This window comes from Anneissia japonica, unplaced genomic scaffold, assembly GCF_011630105.1.
Source record: "Anneissia japonica isolate Jap-2015-1 unplaced genomic scaffold, ASM1163010v1 scaffold287719_len1884721_cov185, whole genome shotgun sequence".
Taxonomy (NCBI): domain Eukaryota; kingdom Metazoa; phylum Echinodermata; class Crinoidea; order Comatulida; family Comatulidae; genus Anneissia; species Anneissia japonica.
The window spans coordinates 496,432-517,968 of record NW_022715822.1 but is presented as its reverse complement, the minus strand read 5'-3'; the positions used below and the strand labels follow the sequence as shown (position 1 = coordinate 517,968).

Here is a 21,537-nt window from a genome sequence, read left to right as displayed (position 1 = left end):
AAAGTGGTATTTGAACCCCATACATTCGATTAACTATACACAAAAGACGTGAGCCTTCCGCTCGGCCACACTTCTCCTGATATGTATTTTCATCTCCCTAATAATACAAAAAAACAACCAGCGGAAGAGCGAATCGGCTATATAGATATGGCTCAACTTTTTTATTACCGGTATTTGTGCATTTAGGCATATAGAATCCTTTTTTTCATATTTTTTATTATCATTCACAATTATTTTTTTGTATAAAACTGGGACAGCAGATTGTGAGATATACAAAATAAGTATTTCTTTTAAAAAAAATATTATTTCAACAACATTTTGGAAGGGTGGTCATGGTTCATCCATAATGGGACCGCCCTCAGAACATCCACTCACGTGTCCGTGGTGTGTTTGTCCTTCCGGGCGCATAACTCAAAACTACTGAACCGATTTTACTTCAAAATGTCACATATTGACCATATTACATGTATCGCAATCCTCCTCGAATTTGGTGCTGATCAGAAGTAGATAACGTTAGACATTACATTCTGACTAACCAACTCGAGCGGATCGTTCGACTAAGTTGTTTGGTTAAGCCAGGCTGACGATGCTAGGCCTCGTTTGGCGGATAGATTGGAGAAGTTAGATGCAGATTTTACAACGTTTTAATTTTTTTCCCGCCGTATATCTTACAATCTGATGCCCCAAAAAAAAAAAAAAAAAAAAGCAATTGTGAATAATAATAAAAGATGAAAAAGGGTATTCTAGATTCACAATAATAAAAAGTTAATAATAATAATAAATATTTTTGAAAAACCAAAACAAAGCGGTATTTGAACCCCATACATTCGATTAACTATACACAAAAGACGTGAGCCTTCCGCTCGGCCACACTTCTCCTGATATGTATTTTCATCTCCCTAATAATACAAAAAAACAACCAGCGGAAGAGCGAATCGGCTATATAGATATGGCTCAACTTTTTTATTACCGGTATTTGTGCATTTAGGCATATAGAATCCTTTTTTTCATATTTTTTATTATCATTCACAATTATTTTTTTGTATAAAACTGGGACAGCAGATTGTGAGATATACAAAATAAGTATTTCTTTTAAAAAAAATATTATTTCAACAACATTTTGGAAGGGTGGTCATGGTTCATCCATAATGGGACCGCCCTCAGAACATCCACTCACGATAAAAAAAAAAGATATAGTAATATCAATAATTTCTATAACGAAATAATAATATAAGTAATACCAATAATGATTTCTCTAAGCATATTTCATTTTTATTAAACAAATGTTTGGTCACCATAGCACACTCAAATGGATATGCTTGTTCATTTTTAATCATTATTCAAATACAAACACCAATAAACAAAAACGATAAAATAAAATCAGATATGAACAATCCATTACGGAAACGGCACTTTAGTAATAAAACAGATTTGAAGAATTTTGGCTTAATACATAACTCTACAGATTAACAACTTTTAAAACATCACGCATCAAAAAATGTGCAATGGAGTATAAGCTATTTAAGTTTGAGTATTTGCTTCTTTTTTTTACTCTCCCTCACGCCATCCTCCAAAGGCTCCGTGGAAAGCAAAAGAAGAAGACATCCAAGAACGACCGACCTGGCAACACAACATCAGGAAATGGTCAGGTCTAGCACAATGTCAACTCTTAGAGACAGCCAGGGGCAGACGGTCATGGAGGGATCTGGTCCATCGTTCCTCATCATAATATGATGAGGAACGATGGTTTTCCAGGTTACGGGCAACTAATTGTTTTTATGATAACCATTGACATAGTCGCGACAGTTAAACTACAAGAGGGCTTATATAGGAATGGAAATGATGATGTCATATCATACCCATATATTAGAAAATCGTAGCTATTTGTCATATAATAAAATTTGGAAGCGTGGTTAAAGCAATAAGAATAGACAACATTGTCAAATAGCCACATATTTTAGCAATGCTAGCGTAAGAAATTACCTCATTATCGCTCTAAGTAAGTTCATATCTATCGTGAATCTTATAATAATGAACATTCTGAAATTCATATCTACTAATTGCAGTTTATATTTTTTGTATTACAGAAACTATTTTTAGACATTATTTCTACTTTTACGTAATTGAATAGACATACTGTATAAGAATTAATATGAGGATTTTTTCCCCCAATAATTTTAGACCTTATACAGTATCAACTCGCCCTCCAGTTCAAAACCACCTTTGGGAACTGATAGTTTTGGGTGGTCTCGTGGTTCGGTCTCCACATAAAGAGTGATGAGCTTGATGTTGATAGATAGAAGATTGTTATTTGGTTCCTTGAAAATTTGTCTCGAATTAGAGGGATCTCGGAATTAAAGTGGTCTTGAATTGGAGGGTGCCCTGTATTAAATAGCATGAATTATTTTGTATGCAATAATACAACAAAAAAGGACAAAATAGACATTTTTAAACTCAAACTATTTAAATATAAAATGGTATCATAAAATGACAAACCAGAGGCTATACGAAATAACACACCTGGAGAAATGGAGTAAAAAAGTAAAAAGAAGAAGACTAATAAGGTATGGACACCTTGTAAGATTACCGACAAACTCCCCCACGAAAACAGCATTGCATGAAGCAATACGAAAAGTAAAAAGATCAATTGGACGACCTAAAATAACATGGATAAGCAAAGTTAAAAGCTAATTGAAAGGATTAATAAATATATACTGCAATATCGAGACACATCCAGTCTACGATAGGATCAAGTGGCGAGAAATCGTTGAATGCGCAATGTCGAGAGACGGATAGCGTTATCAATAATAATAATAAATAATAATACAAAATAGTTTTCTACGACTACTCTCTGAAATTATAATATAAAAGTTGAAAATGTTTTTGTAATAAATAAACAATGTGCTCTAGAAACTTACGGTAAATAATATTATGTGCATCTTCTGAAAAAGCGCCGTTCCTCGGACTAGTAACCCTTCTGCAAATGTCGTTTGTATTCTTAGGTAAGGCACTTTTTCTATGTTGACTCTTGTCACCCATAAGTGGGTACCCAGGAGGTTCGAGTGCAAAATTCGCTGATTTTTGTTTCATGCAGCAAACTATGGATTTTCCCCATAGGCATCGTTCGAATGACCGGGGTAATAATCTGGAAAAACACTCTGAAACTTATTCCAATCCTATAGAACGCTAGGCCTATACAGAAAATATTCCACGTGGTAACCTGTTCAGAGTTCTGAACCGTAATAAAAATAGTTTTCTGTTTAGAGGAGTCTAAATGGTATTTGAAGTTTATCTTGTGTTATAATTATGGACTTTGCTATTTTTTAATAGCTGAGACAAACTGTTCAGTTTATTGTCGTTCACTAATGACTTTGACTACGCAGTACGAGGGAAAAAAACAACTGGTTTTTTTTTGTTTTTTTTTTTTGGTTTTTTTTGCAAAACAAGTAATTAGAACATTATAGAATCTTGTATGTATCTGTAAATGAATAAGAACATGCCTGCAGCTGTTTTGTCATTAACAATCTATCATTGTCAAAGACCTCATTGAATATGGCGTTTGACAAGTTAAGACAAATTTCGAAATTGAAAAAAAAATTTAAGCAATCAAATTATTTAGAACATTTTGTTTAACTACATAGGCCCCAAAGCGGAGCAAACCGTGAGTCGGGTAGCGGGTGTACAGCCTAGAAAGTGACAGGAAAGCCAGGCATCAGAAAAAAACAATATTTGGATATGATGTACAAAAAAAGGCTGTTTGACGAAAAACTTGGGAACAGTTAATAACGGTACTATACAGATTTTTGAATATTTAAAATCTGTAGGGAAAAAAGGGTGATAGATCAGATTTCCCCGACGTAAGCAAAGTGGGCGTGGTCGAGCTTCGATTAAAAGGCCCCGAAAATGGTGCTGGGGGCGAAGCCCCCGAAAATTTTGACAATTTAGGGGTTTCAAAGGCTTACTTAATCGATTTTAGAGTCTACTAATATGTAAAAAATACATATAATTTTGTTTTCTCCCCGACGAATTGTGCTTTTTATCCCCGACCGCCGTACGACGCATTGAATGCTTGGCTTAATACCATAACGCTCCATAATTCAAATACGGTACTAAATAAACGATAGAGGTTCTTAAGTTCATTTTGAATACAAAAGTAGGCCTAATTTAATAATATTTGATTCGGGAGTAAGTAAACAGTTTTCTGAACGCGAAATTAATACACTCAGTAGGCCTAAGAATGAAAACCACAAGTGACTTTGACAGGACTGGAAATCATGACTTTCGAATTACCCTGCTGACGTCATACCACTTGACAACAGAAGTAATTAACTACAATACGTTTATTATTAATATTGTCATTGGTATGGAGATCATAAACACTTAAAAAACATAATCAATAAAAGCAAAACACATCTTGTCAAAAGCTCGGCGTTTCTATTTTCACAAAGACTGCTCTATTTTGATTTCTTTACTTACTTTAGCTGCCCTTGGCTCGATTTGATTGACTTTAATAAACATATTATGTTTAGCAATGTTTTTCTTTACGCAGGCATTATTTACGTAGGCCAATGTCTCTGCGAAGAACACACGAGACAACAATGACGCTATGTTACTTATTAAACTCTCTCTATATATATAGGTCTAAATACTGTAGGCCTATATATAAGGACCAATCATTACAACGTAATCTCTAAACCTTCTGTTAAATATTGTAATGTTTTCCAGCATACCTACACTTGTTGTTTTTTCACAATATTCTCTATAAAATAGGCCCTACCATAAATATAAGAGGTTATCATATCAGAATAACATAGAGATGCACACATTTATGACGGCCAGAAGACACCCAGACCCCTCAGAGGCAAATGGCATAGGCCTATGGGGGCGGATGGGGCGAGCGGGCGTTGGGTGTAAAGGTGAATAGATTTTGAAAAGGTTACTGCTGGCGATTTGGGAAAGCAAACCTCTTTTTGGACGGCGTGCGCCCGGCCAATCCCCTCACTGCACACCCTCACGCCACTGCTTTAATTTTAATTATAATGTCTCTCTATTCTGGCGTAGGTTTATTTGTTAAAATTATTTAAGTATTTTCTGCATTACTTTTACTTTTTTTAGATGAGAATTGCAATAAAGTTGTGTTGTACTGCTCGGAGTGGGCCCCGGATGGAGTGGGCTCAGTGGAGAGCCCCAGACAATTGGATTTGAGTTAGATAAAAACTTATGCTGTTAAAAAAAACCCAAAAAACAAAAATAAACTTCTCCCCGAAGTTAATGTGTTAAGATCCCGAAATCTCGACGAAGCGGCAACGGAGGCCCTACCCACCCCGCGTCCCTCGCATACACTGTAACAAATAATGTAGTTGGTAGTTGAGGACATACCGTAATTGGCCAATCGCAATCAGCAATTATCCCATAATTAAGTAACGCGGGAATTGACCCGGATGAAGAATGACTGAGCGTTTGAATCTGGTAATTGATGGTAGGCCTACTTTCTGAAGTTGTCACTCAGTTATTGAAAAAAAAAACACATTAAATTTAGTTTTCTGAAAATCATCAATCTTTGATGTGGTCCGTAAATGAAATTAAGTGACATCAACCGTTCAAATAAGATTGATCAAGCTTTGTAGGCCCAAGTTGTGCTGTGGGACCAGGTCTGCCAACAATCACCCGGAGTCATGATGTACGCTGGTAAGCCCAGTCCCATCACTCTCATTGTACATTTACTGAATATGCCTTGTGGTTTGTTTCTCGGGCTCTAACTGCTGTAATATGGTTCTGTATTAGTAACATAATACTAATAGTAGACAGAGAGGTACTATAATTTAGTCCCTGGTGGTATGATATATTATCCTGTAACCAAAAAAAAAAACTATTTTTTAGGCAGATATTTGGTAGAAAGTGACAGGAAAGCCAGGCATCAGAAAAAAACAATATTTGGATATGATGTACAAAAAAAGGCTGTTTGACGAAAAACTTGGGAACAGTTAATAACGGTACTATACAGATTTTTGAATATTTAAAAACTGTAGGGAAAAAAAGGGTACAGATTTGATTTTCCAACTCGAGCAGTTTTTTTGGTAAAAGCAATATCTGTAGACGGTAGGCCAGTGTACGCATATCTGTAGACGGTAGGCCAGTGTATGCATATCTGTAGACGGTAGGCCAGTGTACGCATATCTGTAGACGGTAGGCCAGTGTACGCATATCTGTAGACGGTAGGCCAGTGTACGCATATCTGTAGACGGTAGGCCAGTGTACGCATATCTGTAGAGCTTGACATTAGCCAGCTGGGTTATGGAGTGTTCATTACTCATTAGCTCAACCCGCCCTCGATAAACTAACGTTATGTTATCTCACTATATTAATTGGATTAACACATTATCAAGGATAAGTACTGAGTGTTTAACACTGGTGTCCTTGGATTAAATTATAGGTAAACGGATTAGTTGCCTTTTTTATGAGGTTTTAATTGTTCTTTACCGCCGAAAGTGCGGTATTCTAACGTTAGTTTATGGAGGGCTGGTCGGCCTAATGTACACCAATCATAAAAACTGCCCTGGCCTCCCCCACCCTTTCAGAAAGTTAAAAAAAAGAAATTTATAAAAAAAATAAAAATAAATATTGATCGCCCAGAATGCCTCTCAGAGGTTTATTTCCGAGCATCTAGAAAACAACACTACCCCCCCCCCCAGATTAATGTGTTCTCTCGATCGGCACCCCCACTTTTTGTTGGAATTATACCCCTCCCACTTTCAGACATCTTTGAATCTGTCCCAGTACAGTAAGCTTATCCTCTTGTTTTCATACATTGAAATATCATCAACATATTTAAGAGCTCTAGATGCATGAAAAGCATAATTAATCATGATTTGAAATCCTAATGGGCCAAGCTTTTTCCCCCTGCAGCTTTTATGGTAATATGAGCATAAAGGGAATTGTATCTTACACATTGTTCTCTGCAGCTAATGAAGCTACAATTACATGGGACTATCGATCTATGGACTCCAATATCAATAATTTTCTTGATGAAGATGTTATGCTCAATGAGATCATAGGCTTTAATGAAGTCCATTATAACGACTGTTCCAATATTGTGGGGTTCCTTAGCTGTAGACAACAAATTATGTAGGGGTGTGTAAACATGGTCTTGTTTTTGTGCATCTGTAGGCATTTTTTAAATAAATTAGGCGTGGGTAAACATGTTGGACTTGTTTTTGTGTATAGACTATTTTGAAATAAAATCAGTACAAGTATTCACACAAATTACAACTTTTATGGCTGTGGTTTCATAACAACTGGTCTACTGTTTATTATTAAATTATTGCAATCGGCTGAGCGGTTATGTCAGGGATACAGTGAACTTTCAGCTATAATATGGGTGCTGGTTCACTCACTCGACAATGGTTCCGGTGGTAGAACAAGTCTTCTCGGATAAGGACTAAGGACGGTAGGCCAGTGTACGCATTTGCCTCGTGTGCACTTCGAAAAACTCAGTACATTTCAAGAAGAGTAGGGGGTTATCTCGGTGTACTGGTCCATTGGATAGTGATTAAGTTCGCTGATTGACATATCTTTGGCACTCGTGCCTAAACAAATGAAATTAAATTAAATTAAATCGCAACAAAGTAGATGAATATTGTTTGTATTTTAATTTAAACAGAATGTGCAACCTTTAGATCTTGATAAATTGAGTTCCATATAGCTCCATACATTTAATAAAATTCTAACTCAACTTAGTATGCCTTTTAGATATAATGTAATAATTTGAATTTTGTGTGTGATAACTATGTAATTCACTGTGTTTCATAGAGTATTTGTTAAATGATATTGGAAGGTTACTGTTTGTGTGTCTATACATAAATATTGCAGTCCGAAGCCTTGATATGAAAAATACTTAACAGTTTAACTACTATAAAAGGAAAGCAAACAATGTATTTAAAAAAAAAAACTAAGAACCTTAATAAAGACAACACAATTCTTACCTTATTTTATAGATCAATAATACAAAACAAAATGTAAATAAATTAGACACAATTAAAAAAGCAGCACAGAAAATAATTAAATAGGATATTGTACATCTAGATGATATTTATGATAAATACAAATTGGCAAAACATAAGAAAATAATGAACGACACGACTCATCCACTACATTATGATTTTATTCTTTGTAATTACGGTTTTCGATTAAACGTACCACTTACTAGACACACTGCTACTATAGAAATTCCTTTATTTCTAATTCTGTTATCACACAATATTAATGTTATAAGATTTAATTTAAGTGCAATTTTGGCCTATTTAAATGTTGTTGGTATGTTTTATATATCATATATAAGTATTGTGTTTATATACTTACTATCTTGTTTATAATCTTTTATTTATTACTCGACTACTGTGTTCTTAGTACCTTGTAAAATTGCCAGTGGAAAATGATTTTTCTGGTCTTTATCGGACAATAAGATTTTTTTGAATCTTGAATCTTGAACTGTTTGGGAATATTTAATCAGAACATGCTTTAAAATATATTCTTACAAAGACTACTGGAGAGCAGTTGAAACACATTGCAAAACCAACTTCAAGTATCACATTTTTCATGTGATGACCCTCAAAATGTGTTTGGCGCCCTCTATAATCATACTTTATTGCTTAAGCTGATTTCAAGTACTTCAAGTATATTTTAATGCAAAAAAAATTAAACTTTCAGTAAACTAAAGATAAAAGTAGCATAGCTGGAATTCATAGTAAGCCTTTAACTATGTGAACTACTGCCTCATTGCAATAGTATTTTGAATAAATAGCAATTAACTAATGGAATACTGTACTATAAACTATAGCACTGGTACTGTATCCAACGATAATGTTTGAGAGTTGTTTGGCAAGAAATTAATTTAATTTATGGAATAATTATTATGGGTTAAACAAATAGAATCTATGTTGTTCAACAATTGTGTAATATTATGAATTTTAAATTTTATTTTTCTTTTGTTGTTAAATACATTAATCATTATTCATCAAATTAAGAAGTCGTTATTATGTTATTATTTTTTCATATAACAATGTATTTTGTTCATTTATCCTTTTGTTATGTTTTGCGATCAATCACCTTTTCCAAAACAGCGCTTCTTTAACTTTACCACAAGCATGATGCATTTAACATGTAAGAGCCTATACTAGCAACCAACATTATTCAGATCTTGCCAATAAGTTGACCTGAGTCTAAGAACTTCGGTGACATACTTTCACCTAAATAATTAATATCTCCCGTTAGGATTTACCAAGCATCTTTCAACTTTTTTGTGCAAAGTTTGAACATCAAACTTTCTATTTCGTAGCCTTGAAGGGACGAAGGTCCCAATGAAAAACAACGTCGCTCTTTGATAGCTAACATCGTCTATTTAACATCACAATAATTCATTATTAGACCTATAGTTGTTTTTTGAATTGTACTCCACAAATCTCAGCCGATACCTCGCACAACTGTTTAACGTCTCTATCTATTGTCGTGACGTCATGGCTCGCTGGCTCACACTTGTGATATGTCTCGCACTTGTGATATGTCTCGCACTTGTGATCAAATAACACTCTGGCTCGCACTTTGGCAACACTCTTTGGCAGTCAAACTTTCCCCATAAAAAAATGTACACTTCCTAGACCATGCAGTCTTCAAAATAAAAATTGTAACCTTTGGTAATCAACTACATTTTCCACATACATAGAAATTTTTAAAACTTTATTTAAAAAAACCTAAACCATAATTCACCACACTATAGACACTTTTTGACAAAAATGAAAAATTACGACTTTGTTACTTAATGAGAAGTGTTCCAATATAGACAATGGGTCGTGTCTCATATTATTTGTTATAGTTTTATTATTTCATTATTTTCATTTGACTCGCATAAATAATTTTGTTCGAAGAACATTTATATGCAGTTGTACTTCGCAGCACTTCACTTGCAATTTGCAATTTCTAGTTTAAAAATTAGATGACATGTCATAGTTGAGAGTACGGGCAGTAAGGCAGGGGTGCTGATAACTTTAGCCTTACTTTCAGTGGCGGATTCAGGAATTACTACCTCAGCTAGTTGTGTATTGCACTCTTAGATGACTGGAAATGGCACTCTCAGACTAAAATTTTAAATATAATTTTATTTTTCTCCCATTTAAAAAAAATAAATTTTGAAAAATTGAGGGGGGGTCATGAGCCAACTGAGACACTTTTGAATCCACCTATTACATTAACACTGGTTTGAGCTGCCCCTCACCCAGGGATCAGTTGGTAGAATCAAATCTCTCCAAATTATTATAATTATTAATTATAATTAATTATTATTTTTTTTTTTTTTCTTTTTTTTTTTCTTGTATTTTTCTTAATTTTTTTCCCCGAATTTTATTTTTACTGTTAAGCACATTGAGGCTTTAGCATAATGCGCTATATAAGCCAAAATTATTATTATTATTATTATTATTATTATTATTATTATATATTAAAGGACTAAAATGTATACATGTGGCTCGTGTGCATTTTAAAGGACCCATTTCATCTTTCGGATGAGTAGGGGGTTACTCTGATGCGGTTTATTTCTGCCCTTGTTGTAGAATGATATGATCATGAAGCTACTATTAGCGCTTTTTTTCTTTGGCAAGGTAGTCACGGACCACACCCATATGCAATTCAGTACAATGACACTGAGTTATAGGTTATTCTCCTACCTTTACCTTTACCAGTATTTTCTCGTTGATTGAGCTGTCTTATTTGAAACACCTACATCTCAATTACTCATTCTATTTTACTAAGTGTATAATTGAGAATCATAAAATAAGGTATTTGTCATCACTTAACAAGGTTTCACCCTCATTTAATTTCCCCTCCAACTGTTACATTCTTCAAAATTTCAATAATACAGGACCACTCCTATTATTCCAGAGGGTCCACTTATTATTTTCAGATGCGAAAGAATAATACATATAAAGACAAACACACTATCATGCTAGGATGCAATATTTTGACTTTATTGGGTCATCATCAGGAATAGCAATTTATCCATTTACAGACTTATGCAATAAGAATACATAATAGTATTAATATTATTATTTTCTGATAAAATTTCCCATTGATTTTTAGTAAAATATTATGAGATAAGCTTAGTTTTTTACTCTTTACTCTAGATATATTGTATTATTCATTTACTGTATTTTCCATATTGTCAATGTCAATATTCTACATAGTAAATATTGATGTATTTACAGCTTTTTAAAGTAATAAAAATAATGTTATTGTTAATAAGTCTTGCATGGTGAATTGACATTAATGATTAATAATAAGCTTTTGGTACACCATGTGACATACCGTATATTATTGTTAATGTTATTAAAAATACTGTATTCCTAAAAATTTATTTAATATCCGGTCATTTTAAATTTTTGTACATCCTCTATATAATATTACAATAAAATTAGTTCTAGAAATAGTTTTAAGCTACATAAATGAGGATGATACCAGTAGCAGCTCTCCAGAAGATTGCCCAAATACATGCAGTGTGTTTATAGAGTACCACAGTCGTGTCGTCACAACGGCAGGTGGCGCTCTTTGTTGACAACAGACGTTGGTTACCGTTCATTATGCCTGAATGACTTCATAGGCTTTCTGGAATAGGCATTTTAAAATCTAATATTTTACCATCAAAATCAATTAAAATTTACAAAGAAAAAGTAGGAAACAACATTTTAATAATTATGTTAGAAATTGGGATCAATGGTTTGTCAGCGGTGAAAATGGCGTCCAGTTGAACGCATTTTGCAACGATAGCAACGGAGTAGTATCATGGTGTAACACTGTAGTACTCTATGACATTTCAGTTATTTTGTTTTATGCTTGGTGGTAAGTTTTAAGGAAATTTTTTCAAATTCCTGTAACCTTTCCCTTTTACTTTGACCTTTTCATCCTAAAATTTAATATCCTTTTTCTTAAACCCATATCTGCCACTCCACTAAGTTGTATGATCCATTCGTTAGTTTTTATTTAGTCCTACTTAAAAACAGACAGACAGCCAAACAGAATGACAGACAGAACGAACGACAGACAGACAAACAGCAGTAAGTTCGTACTGTAACCTCCTTGCTGAAGGTAAGTAGGTTAATTGAATAATTCAGCCACTGCCCTATTTTCTATTATTATGAAGTAGAACTCTATTTTTGTTACTTTTGGAATGATGAAATAGCATTAATCAATCGTAAATTCTCTTTTCTAGGGAAATACAGAAAGTGCCTGAGTCACTCTTGAGATCCTCTACAGCTTATTCTCATGGGACCCTCTCAGGGTGTCACCTGATTTGGTGAACTTACACTTGCGCAACATTTACACTTCCTGGAATATGTACGGTAGTCAACGGTTAAGATGGTAAAACTCACTGGTGTAGCTTCAATGTTGACCGAGGGTAAGTTGAATGCCCAGGAAGTTCAAATTACATTAATTTAATGTCTATTATGTTGCAGTAACTTTAAAAAAAGACATTGTTTACACTCGGGGGAAAGTGGATGAAACAGCTGTCAGGCATGAATGGTAACACAAAAAGAAAAATTGGTATGGCAATGCACGACCGACGATCGGACGCATTGTGCAACAATTTGTTTTTTTTTTTGCTTTTTTCAGACAGTGTTCTGTTGAGCTTATAGTGCTCCGGATGCATTACATTTTACCAATGGGACCTTTTTTTGGGGAAGCGGGATATATTATGTACAAATAACATTTGGTGGTTTCTCTGGTTACAATGGGCCATGGGTCGAGGTGATGTACATTATGCCTATGGAAATTTTTTAAGCTGTTTTTCTGAGATATTTTAGAACTCGTATGTCAAAAAAAAAAAGAAATATTTGAGTCATTGCTAATAGGGGACCTTGGTGCCTATACCTTCAAGTGCATCTTGGCTGCAAGGTTTCACATGATAAGTAGTGCATGGAGATCCAATGATTAATCATATGTCTTGATTGAGATGTTCTCTATCATGGTGTTGTCTTCTTTAATTATAATTACTCATATTAAAAAAAAAAAAAACAATCTTTCATCTTCTATCCTATTTAGCAAGAATACATGTGTAGATCTTTGTAAAGCAGTATGATAGAACAGTATACTATCACCATTGGTCATAGGGGAAAATCTGTTTAGGAACTGAGCTAGGGGGTGGGAGGTCAGGTTGTGGTATAACCGATTGTAAAATACAGGTATAATGCAGTATTTTCAATACCCTTTCCTTTTCTCTCTTCCCATTTCCTCTTTTCTTTTCATATTGGAAAAGGGTTCTAGCCCCCATTTGCTCCTTCTAGATCCACCCCTAGGTCAGGCTAAATCCCATTGAATGCAACACTATTTTTGTCTCAGTCGTACTTGGAGAAGATAGTCACAAATTTTAGTCTCTATTTCTAAATACAAATGCCATTTATCCTCCCATTTTCACCTTTTTGTTTTTTTTTGTTTTGTTTTTGTAAATTATATTATTCATTTATTGAGTGACTGTCTACCATGTTGTCATTACAGTACTGTGGAATCTTAATTATTGTGAATTAATAAATTGTAGGATAATGCAACATAAGTATAACAACAAGTTCATTGACAAGTAATAACAGTTGATGCTGACCGACAACAAATTGAGGGAACCCTAGGTCTTCTGTTCAGAGTTTTGGACTAAAAGTTCTGTTGCAGTCACAAATTTGGTTGGATGTTTCCCACAACTGGAGATCCATGGTTGTCCAATGAGAAAGGAGAAATTTCTCTGACCTTCTGTCGTCGCTATTACTGCGCATAACATTGCTTTCTGTTGCAAGCTGTAATCCAGTCAAGATTAGTATTTTCATTGTAAAAATAATGTGAATTTTGCCAGGATTAATCCAAAGATCTAGGAATTAGCAGATGTGTTCCACATTGTGAGATTGTGTAACTTCACTCCTGCAGTATCTCAATCATCATGTAAAGAATGATATTGTTACGATGTAATTAAGCCAGACTTCCCCAAATTAGATCCGTCACAAAGATGATATAAATCAAAAGATAATGTTAGTCATGGAGTTGAAAGGTTAAAACTAAGTTAATTTAGTTTGATGTGTATCTGCCTTATTAGTTGTTCTCATTTTTGATTGACATGCTTTTGTTAATCTTTAAACATAATCTAGACAGACTTTAAGAATTTGTTATTGAGAATGTGTAGGCTGAGGAAATCAGTTTTCTGAATTTTATTGTAGGTATTAAATTTTATTTTTCAAAAGGAAAATTTAGAACTACATTAGCTAATACATATTCCAGTATCCTGTGGAATTTTTGAGAAAAAAAAATTGAATATTTATAATTATAATTTATATTGGTATTTTGTATTCCAAAAGACATTGTATGATTCTGTGCATGATAATATACAAGTAATAAGACATCTCTCCTTTGCTGTCACCTTCTTCATCATTGGCTACAGAAATTTGCTAACATAGGTCTGAACAAAGGGGCTGACTACATTATCATGGACGTAGATTGAGGGGTGGGGCCCCCATGGTAGTAATTTTGTTACACTAAGTTATTAAAATACTAAAAAGGACCATTCAGTTTAAATTTCAATCCTATTCATTTACATTTAGTCCCACATTCTCAATTTTCGCAAGCCCCAGTTCCACATTATCATTTTTTGCTCCCCCCTTCCCCAAAGATGGAACCAGCCTATGATCCTGATTGTAAAATCAAACAGAGGTAAAATACCTATGCTGGGTTCAATTTCCCACCTGATTGCCACACTTTTTTAGGATATCACCTTTGGATACTTGGAAGTAACAACCTTAGACTGTCACATCAAAACTGTTTATGGATTGTCAAAATTCATGAAATAGAATGTTTGCAAAATATAAAAAAAAAATGCAGTGATTTCTCTAAAACCAAATATTATTACACCTGGGATTTTTCAGACAAGCAAGTATGATTGATTGGCTGTTGCCTAGTAAATTTCAATATTTAAAATATGAATTTAGATAAATAGGTATTATATTCTCCAAATATAAAAGAAAATTATTGATAATATATTATTTATAAAAGTATAATATACAGTAATAGATAGGTGTCCCCTGCTGTAGAGTATGCTTACATTGAATTAATGACATACATAATTATTAAATTATTAATGGTTATTATCTTGACCTTTTACCCAATGATTTAATTTTGAACTTGTTATATCAGGGTCAAGTTCTTGTGACTCAGTTTCATATAATTGCAGATTCAATGCACAATATAACTACATTCTTATAATAATTTTTCAATGTGACCCTTACCATTAAGAATGTATGATTCATTATGAATCAATTAAGGGACCCCACCTTGAATATACATTAGAGTAATTAATCTGCCAAGTCAGTATCAATAGGCCTACTTTTGTCTTTTGTGGTTAGGAGTGGGTGGCGGGTTTCTCTGGGCTTAGACTTATTTCCAGTGGGGTCCTTCTGGTGGTAAATTGGGCAGTACACCGGGAGACAATTCCCTACTCTTTACCGACGAGTGTATTGCATTCTTTACCTGCACATAGGCAAATGTTCACGTCTCACCTGAAAGACGGTGTGCTTTTGAAACTTACATTTCAGCCTTCCCGCCAAAACACAAAGAAAGCAGCGATGTGAATTGAACCGGGGACCCAGTGATCTTTAATGTTCAGCACACACACAGTGACCACCAGTTTAGCCGACTAAGCTACAGTAGTTGTTCTCAATAAGTCCTCTCAGCCTCAACTTGTCAAACAGATTTGCGTTTTAATTCTTTGGGAATTAATATGTTATGAATGTCTGAAAACAGCTAAATTATAAGGTACATAAAATGTCCTTGTTATTCTAGACACCAGGTTGAAAGATTAAACAGGGCTGAAAATTAACCTCCCAACCATAGTGGCCAGCAGGGCCAGTAAGAAGAAATTGATACTGGCCCTTCTAAAGTTATACTGGCCCTAAAAAAGAAAAATCAATAAAACCAGCAAGAATACATTGGTTCAATAATTTTTTTTTTAGCAAATTGAATCTGCCTTTAGCCAAAATTTGACACAAATTGTTAAAATCATTAGTCCGAGCTGACAAGAGCCTCAATTAGGGTACCGGAAAAGAATCCATTGTATTAGTTCACACACAGAGAGAGAGTTTTTATGGGCCAAAATTTGGATTTTAGACCACATTAGCAGGGCTCGATTTAGTACTAGCCCGGCGTACAATGTCTAGTAAAAACCGCTCCGGGCTAGCCTATTTACTCCGCATGTTGCCCGGTTGTCTAGTGGAGACTAGCAAGAAAAACATTTTCTTTAAAAAAAAAAAAGCGGAACTTTCGAGACAATCCCCGCACAGGAGGTACCGCAGCCCAGAGAGTACACTCTAGCTAGCTGTCTGTTCTCCTGAGCTGAGTGTTTAATTATTAAGATGATCCCCAAGTCATTCACCAACCACTCCACTACTATCTTTCAATAGAAGATCGTTTGATCGTTAAATCTGGTTAACTTAGGTAGTTAGAACATTTAATTTAATGTACTACATTATATTCATATTATTTTCTCATAATGATATTTTTTAAAGGTTCAACTTTTAATAATTAAGTACTTCAATGCTATAGGTAGGCTAGGCTAGTCTAGGCCCTAGGTCTTGCCTAGGCCTAAGTAGCCTAGCCCAGCCTAAGCAAGATTTATTGCCATTGGGGGTGAGTGACTTGAGACCTAAAGATTTAACAGATGCATTGGTTTGATTGATTTTTGGGCCCTTTGTTAAATACTAGAAAGCCAAAGTTATAACCAGGGAGATGTAAAACATGCTCATCTGTCCCTGTTATAACCAGAGTTGATTTTGCAGCATGGGTGATTTTTTTTTATTTATTTATTCAACAATATTTTGAGAGGGTAGTTCAAACAGCAATGCTACAGAAATTATGAAATTGCAAATCAACCTTCAAATTTAATTGTCACTAATAAATATTTTGAAACAAAATTTTTTCCTGTCTGTGGGCTAGTAAAATACTCTGTGGGCTAGTAAAATCTCTAGTAATCTAGCCCAGTGGGCTAGATACCAAAAAAAGTTAGGGCAAGCCCTGATTAGGGATTGGCAATCAAAATAATGTTATTTGATATGCAAATTAATATTTATAGCACAACAACGAGCTACTTTAAAAGTTTACTAAATATATAACACAAAATTTGAAAAAATTAAGAACCTAGGGCTATCTAGTATTCTGAATTTAGTTTGGAACGATATCAGGGTGGGTGGGGGTGTCTTGGATCAAGGAAAAAGCCTAATTTTGGAAACGGTAGTGTCTCTAGAAAACCTGTATTTTATGCATTTTTAGCATAATTTTGTATCAGGACATAAAGTCCTATTAAGGATTATTCAAAATTGATTGTCTGGAAATGGACCTGATCGTCTCGTGCGTAGCCCCGATTGTGTGTCACCCAAATTTTTCAATGCAAAGATCTGGGCCTAGCCTTGGCCAATTAAACCACTACTCTACTGCCATCGCTCTGCTCTACAGTACGTACACTGTGTAACAAAGCAACCCACTTGGTGCATTTTTCAAATATTACACACATTACTTAAATGCATTTTACGTATTAGACAAGAGCACAAAGTTATTGATTAAATTATTAATGACATTTCTACCACTATTGCGCGCATAGGCCTCGATGTAAGATAGGCCCCTTGTTGGAAAAACATAAGCTCGGAAGTCGTTATGTACCCGAAGTCGGCAGTCTTTAGATCTAATTTGTCGTCAGTTTGCGCCCAAAGGGTACACTACCAGCTAGCCTGTTGTCGTCAGTTTGCGCCCAAAGGGTACACTACCAGCTAGCCTGCTGTCGTGAATGTACTACCTTCATGTAGTCGCTATCCACGAAGTTGGTTCACCTTCATGTAGTTGTCGTCATACAGCCACTGCCCTGTATCCACCGTGTTAAAATAACAAATTGCAAAGCACGCAATGACATTTGCAGCTAGACTACTATACAAAACACAAATGATTGGCTCATGGCTATGGATTGGCGAAAAATGGAGCGCGAACAAACAAAAAAAAAATATATATTTTAGCAATGCCTGCGAAAAAATGGCTAAAGCAGTTGGTTATTTTTTTGCCAATCCAAAATAGTTTTCGCCCATGGCGATCGGTTAGGGTGAACCAATTAAGGGTTGCCAGCCAGACAATACCCAAGACATTTATTATCACCTGATCCCACAAAAGGGCGACCGCTAATTTACAGCCTGGGATTAATATATTTGTATATTTATTGTTTTGTTTGTAGGTATTTTTTTATTTATATTGCTTCATTATTTTTTTTTATGATTACTATTGTTATCAATTATTGTTATAATTATTTGTACTATATCTGCATAATAGATACATCTTCTTGCCTTCTTCGTCATTGTTGACTTGCAGAAATTTTATAACAAGAGGTCCAACATGTCTGAAAGAGGTTTATATTTTTTTTATTAATAATATTTATTGTCATTCAATTATTACTATGTTGAAAAGATTTTTTTTATTAAAATTAAAATGAAAATACCATTTATCTATTTATCATAATTTGTCATACTCTAATTTATCTAAAAAAAACTGATTTACACAAAATATATGATTTGTAGAAAAGTAAACTTAGTTGAGGTTGTCTATCTTTTTGATCTTTTTGATACAGTCCTGTCAAGATCAAAAGCTATTTTTCGATTTAATTACTAAATATGTCAATCCGAGGCCTACTTTCAACCATCATATTCCCAGTTCAAATCAATCTTGAGTGCAGTCTTGTTGTTTAGCTTTGACATAAGTCATACATACAAGTTCTGCTCTCGTACTTGTCAGTATGGGAAAATGAATCAAAGCGAAAGTGAATGTTGCTTGTTAATGTCAATTGATATCAATATTGTCATGTCACCTATCTGAGTTCGTTGACCCTATTGTGTAAGTCAAATATAATATAATTCTCTGGTGCTTCACTTGTACAGTATAATGTACAGAAATTATTTGGAGGCTTAATGTGCAGAGGCTGTTATTCACCCCTTTCATTTCCTTGAATATCCATCTGTAAAGGTTTTTTTTTTATTGAATGCATTAATTAAATGATTCTTTCTTGAATTGTGTACATACATTTTTACACTTTTTAGGATTATATATGTCTTAAACATTACCAACAGTAGTTAAATTTAAAATATACATGCCTTATATTATTGTAGCTTTTAAGATGTCAGATTATTGTTACTCATTATTTTTGTTAGGTGAAACTTTTTAATAATTTTTCCCACACCATGCTGTATAAAGCGCATAGAGGTATTTTACATTATGTGCTATATAAATTGACAATTAATATATTATTATGTCTAATATTTTCTTAATCATTTTTAATTAAATATATTTTTCTTTTTGGTCTAGTACCAAATATTTGTAATTGGAAATTTTGGTTGTGCCCCGGGGAGCCAACATCAGCCGCAGTGCAGTACCAGTACTGACATGCAACGGATACATTGTCCCTTATGCCAGCTACTCTCATGCCAGGGTTATTTTAAGGAGTAGAACGATCTCACTCTAATTGAAATCCGACGCTGGATGTGTTTAAAGCAGGTTCTTTAGCACGAGAAACTGGAACTTCTCAGCCAAATGCATCAGCTCAATTTTGCTGCATTGTATCACTGTTTAATGCCAAATAAATTCAATCATTCAATCAAGAACACATTTTGGCTAACAATGCACTATGCGCTATTGCCAATATTAAATTATTGCTATTGGCGAGTTATCTTTCTCTTTCACATGTGACCGAAAATTTACTTAGTGTAATATTCAAAAAGAAATAAAGTTATTTAAAAGTTTTTTAAGCATGTTTGTCTCACAATGGTATTCTCTGTATCGAATGATTTTGTTTTTGGATCTAGTTCATATTTATTGAATATTAAAAGTGAATTGTAGATGTTGTTAAAGCTTGGTCATGGTGTGAACCAAACCATTCAACGGTAAAGATTTGAGATTGGATCCAAGTGCAGGGGTGCCAGGTTTCCTGGAAGTTGCGAGTGTCTTCCAGAAAGTGGGAAGACATCAGTACTGATGGGTATCATATGCAGCAAAATAAAATTAGGGGTGATAAGAAAGTTCATTTAAGCAGATCTCCTGGAAGTGGTTTCTTCCAGCTTGGGACGCCTGCAGATGAATTTCCTCAATGATATTCAAAACAAGTAGATTACCTTAAACAATAGCATTTTTGACAGTTTTTAAAACACTTTTGACTTTTGACACTTTTTAAAAAGTTTTCTCCTTCCTTAACAATAGAGGGCAGCAGATAGTGTATTCAAGTTAGTCACAGTCTATAGCCTACTTATGTCATTAACTGACATCTTGAATAGGTAACAGTTTGGAAGAGGCATCACAGGTAAATTTTGATAACACACCTGGTACATCTCAACAACACCTTGACAATATGGTTTACTGAATGCAATTCCTAGGGGATGTGGTATAACTCTGGCCTAGTTAACTACATTAAATGCTCATGCTAGTGAAATCAAATGGCATGTGTAAAAATTGAATACGTTTTAATGATGTGTTTAAATATTGCCCTTTTGAAATGTGTTAAGTCATTTTATGAGTTTGATTCATAAAAAAATGTAATTAATATCTAAATTTTAATGATTTGTGACCTAATTTTTACTTTACTTTATTGGAATTTGAAACAAAAATCTCAAATTCAAATTTACCTTTGAGTTGCTCATTTCAAATGATCAAATAAGTTGTCAAATTCAGATATACATCAAAAATGAAAAATAACAGCGTAAAAAAATATTTAGTTTTAATAATAGTATGTGCTAAGCCGGACTTAAGGGGAATATTTTTTGTGTTATTTTCCCCTTAACGTCATATTATTTTCCACTTACCGTCGTTTTTTTAATTGTTCACTTATTTCTCCATTGTCTAAGTTCAACAGGTAGGTTTTAGTAACATAATAATAATAATAATAATAATAATAATAGTAATAGTGGTAATAATAATAATAATAATAATAATTATTATTATTATGAAATAATAATAATAATAATAGTAATATAAAATCAGTAACATGCTCAAATTACATACATAAGTCGGACTTAAGGGGAATATCTTTTGAGTTATTTTCCCCTTAACGTCATATTATTTTCCACTTACCGTCGTTTTTTTAATTGTTCACTTATTCCTCCATTGTCTAAGTTCAACAGGTAGGTTTTAGTAACATAATAATAATAATAATAGTAATAGTGGTAATAATAATAATAATAATAATAATAATAATAATAATAATAATAATAATAATAATAATAATAATAATAATAATAATAATAATAATTATTATTATTATTATGAAATAATAATAATAATAGTAATATAAAATCAGTAAAATGCTCAAATTACATACACTAGTCATTGGAACAATCTATTAAAAAGTAGGAAAGACAGATCACAAACTTCAATATCAAGATTAAACTCTTAAAAATACTACTTGAATTAAAGAGTCGGGTGAAGGAATGCAGCACATTCCATATTCTTAGG

The 21,537-nt window shown here is 33.8% G+C and overlaps 1 long non-coding RNA gene across 1 annotated transcript in view; it reads left to right on the top strand.

Moving 5' to 3' along the window:
- The first annotated feature begins 5,442 nt into the window (after window positions 1-5,442).
- The window catches only part of LOC117109371, a 31,196-nt gene continuing 15,101 nt past the window's right edge, over window positions 5,443-21,537 (top strand). The window contains exons 1-2 of the long non-coding RNA XR_004445516.1: window positions 5,443-5,688; window positions 12,254-12,439. This is a non-coding gene — a long non-coding RNA (uncharacterized LOC117109371). The remainder of the gene's footprint in view (window positions 5,689-12,253; window positions 12,440-21,537) is intronic.